Here is a 5,283-nt window from a genome sequence, read left to right on the forward strand (position 1 = left end):
GCTTGTATGATTACTTATCGAACGGCTAGCGTATAATCTTTGAATTATTTTGAATTCTTGAAACTTTCGTGAAATCATTTGTTTACATCAAGGTCGCTATGACGCTTATCGATTGATACTGAACTCTCCATCGCTTAGGTAATTGTTATTAGAATAATTTGAAAGGTTACTACTTGATAGATGTATTAAACTTCTCGATCTTTAAAATGATTACAGATCGAACTTGTCTTTCTACAAGATCACTAGTTAATACCTACACTGACACGTTCAAGTTGTCAAATCACAACACCTGCACGTGCCGACATTCGATGTGAATCACTCTCTGAATATCGAATTATTAACGTTGAACTGTTTTTGTTGTACGTATTACCAGTAGGCCTAATTTCCATTATATAACGAAGATATAAGGAGCAAGTTTTCAATAGCTTTATTTGAAACTCTTACAGATCAATAAAACATGCTATTTGAAGGCGATCGAACAAGGAAGGAAGACTGGTGACAATTCCCTTCGGGTAAGTACTAAAACAAGGAACGACCTAAAACCACCTAAAACCACCTAAAACCACCTAAAACCACCTACAACCACCTACAACCATCTACAACCACCTCAAAATTTCAACAACCACCTACAACCACCTCAAAAACATCTACAACCACTTGCAAACTATCTAAAACCATCTAAAACAAGGCATAAATGTCTAAAATAAGGCGAAACGACATGTCACGTACACGAAATACGAGAATCGAACGAAACCTCTACCTCCCCCTGAAATCTTACTCTCCCTGGTCCCATGTATAATCAACCATCTCACGAAATGAAATGCGATAGCATGCTAATTATTTTATATTCCCTCAGCAAAAGACTTAAAGAACTTTACAAAATGAACTAACAAGTTACAAAAAATAATAAATAGGGAATAATACATGGGCGCGCGTAGATATGGAATTAATCTTCGAATGTTTAACTCGATAGCTTACGAGTGAGCGCAGTGAACGAGTGAGATGTCGAGTTGAACACGAGAAGAGAAATTCCATATCTACAAGCAACCATGTATTATTTTGTTTATCATATAAACACAATAGCCCTTTTCTGGGAAGAAAATCCGACCTCATTAATGAATGCAAATAAATGAATCGACAATCCTCGAATAACAATCGTAGAGTGCGTTGGCGCTGACTCTTAAGATGGAAAATGCTTTGAATCGTGATTACAAAAACTTCCATATATACGCGCGCCTATGTATGATTCCCAATGTATTATTTTTTGTAACATGTTAGTTCATTTTGTAAACTTCTTTAAGTCTTGCTGAGGGAATATAAAATAATTAGGTGGTTTTAGGTCGTTACTTGTTTTAGTACTTACCATTACTTTCGAAATCAACATGGTGTCCTTGGCGTGGGTCGTCATGTTTGCATGTTAACTTTGTAGTGGATGATACTGTCAAAACTAAAAGGTTTTTCGTTCGACAAAGAAAACGTTATAGAAGTAGTCGTTCGAATAGGGAGTTCTTTACATTTTCATGGAGAGAGAGATTTGTACCTTTCCTTTCTTCAAGAAAGAATAGTGATCGTGTTCACGAGCATTTTGATCTAGTTGAAGTTATTACGTAAATAAATGTCTACGTTCTCGCCGTTGGATCATGTGAAGGTGAAATATCTTATCAGTATCAATCAGTATACCTTTTATATTGATGTTTCTCACTCATGGTTATTGTGCGAAATGATCACTAAGAATTGTGCGAACGGTCCAAAACTTGTGCTAAAAGACTTGTACGAAAAGTCTTTTGTGCGAAATGACCGGTTACCTCTCATTTCCAATGCAAACAACAAAGTTCAATATTCAAATCATCTTGATACAATAATGCTCAACAAATTCACTGATAATGGAAACATAATTGACTGCATGCAGTTCTTTGTTATCTTGACAAAATGCTACCTACATGAGGGAAGCAAAAACGAATCATCTGTAGTGCAGACTTAATAGACTTGAAAGAGCATCCTTGGCAAAGAGATTTTTTCCTCCAGTCTACTGAATTACATATTGCAAACAATTTATTTATTTGCAAAACGTAACTATGAACACTTTTAAGGATGTTGCAATGTAATTACTGGTAAAATTTTCGAATAAGTTTGATGGTCTTTTTCATACAGAGTACACTTCTAAGAGTGGTCAGTGATAAATATATTGTATACCGTATTAGCTTCTTATTAATATGCACCTGCCTATAATAGTAGAAACTCCATTTTTAGGCTTTATGGAAAGTATATTTTAAATGCTTTATGGACTCCAACATCCAGGGGATGTTTAGTGTATAATACACATTCCAAATGTGAATGTCATTTTGTAGTAGGGAAAAAAAGGTGCATGATAAATACAGGTAAATACAGCATGTCCCTTTTAAAATCAGGGCCCTAATTTTAAAAATCAAGGTTCAGCTGTGAACAATAAATATTAAGTGATAATATGTATCGATATCAGTATCAACCGGTCTAATATCAGTACAATCATATCCACAATATTGGGTGACATTGCTCTTCATGAGCTGCAATCTTGAGAAGACTTGAGCAAACCATAATAACCTCCTCCCCCCTCTCCTTACCCCTTACCTCCCTAACCACTGTTCGTTGTGGTACATATACTTAGCTGACCAACATTGGAGGAGAGGAGTAGGAAAGGCGACATAAGGTCAGTGAATAATACAACAAATGAAAGAAACAACTCCCAACAGTAACATCAAAGTGTTTTAAACGGGACAATCAACATATCAAGCTAATGCAAATTGTGGCTGTTCATAAACTCAGGAGAATGTACACTGTATGTTGGTTATTCTTTTCCTTTTTGTGCTCCAATAACTAGTTACACTTTTCCAAAGTGGCTATTGGAAAATGCAAGATAAAAAATTTCAAACATTTCGTCTTCTGTTGGCAACTTGGCAAGCAGTGGCCCTCTTGGCAGCACCAGGGTGTTTGTGCAAGTATGGGCACTTGGGAGGTAGCAAACAGATTCTTCAGTTTCTGTGGACTGTACATAATAACAAAACATGACAGTGAAGGAAACATTTATAATATTTTTCATTACATTTATGTGAGTAGTTTTCTAGAAGCATGAATTCATTAATTTTCATCTCCTTGCAGCTTCTAATAAATGCCCAAGAGCACTTTCAATTTTTTCTATACCATACCATTAGAAAACTGTGTTATCCAGGTACCAAAAGACTAAGGGTTTTCAATAAACGGCCTCAACTTTTTAAGACATGACATCTTTTGTTGAACACTTTACTTTGCAATACTTCAATGATCTCCAACCCAGAACTACTTCATGGTGTGTTTAGTTCCAACCTGAGTCGTAAAGACATAATCACAGTTACAATTTCAAAATCTGTAAAAATATAAATAGAAGCCATCAACAACCTGAAAACAGTCTCTTTAAAGGGTTTCAGTGACAGTACATTCTGTATTTGCATCACATGACCATTAATACTGAAAATGTGGTAACTTTTGGCGTGTAAAATAACATCACTATACCATCTGGAATTTTTCTCCATGGCTAAATGCGATCGATGGTGCATGGTGAAGCCAAGAACAGGCTCTTCTGCTGCCCCTATCTCAGAAATTAGTCTTGAACGTAAGCTCAATGGATGTCTTCTTACACTGGCTCCTTGACGCACACACTTTACAAAACAGGCATAGACTTCCTTTTCCTTTGAATAGGCTGTAGATGTATCTGGTGATATATCCAGATATATCCCTTAATTAATTGTCGCTGTAGAAACCTAAGAATTTCTACAGGGTCGGAAGGAGATTGTTTGTCTATTTCAAGAAGTAAATCATCAGTTTCATTGTCAAGGAGATCATTTGCACAATGAGAGCCTGTGACTGATTGAGTGTCATGTTCTCCTAATCCTTCATGGTGGGGTTTTAAATCATTGCCATCTTCAGGATTAATGGTATTGACTGGGGACAGTGCACAACTGATACTAACGGTATTATTTTCCTCGGCCTCTTCAAAAAGGGAAGTTTCCAAGCCATGATCCTCTCCATACACAAATTCAAATCCCGGTTTAATTCTAACATACAGAAGACCTTGACCTGCCATTTTTTTTACCACTGCAAAACTATACTTAGTACCTGGGCCCAGTTCCATAATGGAAATTTTGTTTTGCTTACTGTCACAAACTCGAACTCGTTTGATCCAATCAATGGAAACTTGGGTAAAGGTAAAGAATCCGATCCAACCGACGCGTCGACCGACGTGTTGGCCACCGTTTATTCTTCTAACGTTCAAGATGCGTCGGTGGTGTGTCGGTGGTGCGTCGGTGGTGCGTCGGTGGTGCGTTGGTGGTGCGTCGGTGGTGCGTCGGTGGTGCGTCGGTGGTGCGTCGGTGGTGCGTCGGTGGTGCGTCGGTGGTGCGTCGGTGGTGCGTCGGTGGTGCGTCGGTGGTGCGTCGGTGGTGCGTCGGTGACTTTGTTTGGGTCTTCTTTATGTAAATCAATGCTAAACCTTCCTTTTCTACTGTGACGTCTTCTTCGGAAGACTTTTACTCACGATTAATTTTGTTTTGGCCGCCATCTTGTTTGTCCTATATTTTTCCGTGAGGATACCTTAATATTCTAAACCGACACCTGTCCTCGAGTTTTTAAATTTTTATCACCAAAACCACTGAAATTTTATTACGTTGGACATTGACTTTTGCAAACTTAGTGGCTCCTAAAGGAGCCGTTTTTCTTGGTTACGAAGCCCTCTACGAATGGAAGGCATTATCCTGTGCCAGCGGCAACAGCTTTCTCATGAGGCGAAGTCTTTTAACGACCGGAAGGAGTCCACCCAGCTGCTTCCGACATTCCTGTTCGATGGTTTTTACGGCTAGTTTGGGATTTCCTAGCCTCTCCAAGGTGCTTTCAAATGTCACCTCATTGAAAATTTTCAGTTCCGCTACACCCAGGAAGTCACTAATGGTGCTACGTGCTGTTCCTGCCGGTCTATAGGCGTTTGTTAGGGTGCACTTCTTCTCCTGGAGGGTCGACAGCACAGCCGTGTAGCGTCGATGAATTTCGGCCAGGTCGTTTCGGTCAACCTTCGCAGAGGCCTCTTGGTTTGCAGTTGATGGTACCTTAGGATTCTGCGTTGCTCGGAGCTGCTGTTCGAGAGCATTAATCCGCTCATCCTTTTCCGTAATTTCTTCTTTGTAGGCGGCAACACGCTCCTCACTCTGCCGAACCAGGTCTGCCATCTCGTCGGCGTCTTGCTGGGCCTGATTTAGCTGCTCGTCCTTGTCTTGACAG

The 5,283-nt window shown here is 39.3% G+C and overlaps 1 pseudogene; it reads right to left on the reverse strand.

The window, feature by feature from the left end:
* Nucleotides 1–2,857: 2,857 nt before the first annotated feature.
* Nucleotides 2,858–4,570, reverse strand: LOC136279506 (uncharacterized; annotated as a pseudogene).
* Between the last annotated feature and the right edge of the window lie 713 nt (nucleotides 4,571–5,283).

This window comes from Pocillopora verrucosa, chromosome 3, assembly GCF_036669915.1.
Source record: "Pocillopora verrucosa isolate sample1 chromosome 3, ASM3666991v2, whole genome shotgun sequence".
Lineage (NCBI taxonomy): Eukaryota > Metazoa > Cnidaria > Anthozoa > Scleractinia > Pocilloporidae > Pocillopora > Pocillopora verrucosa.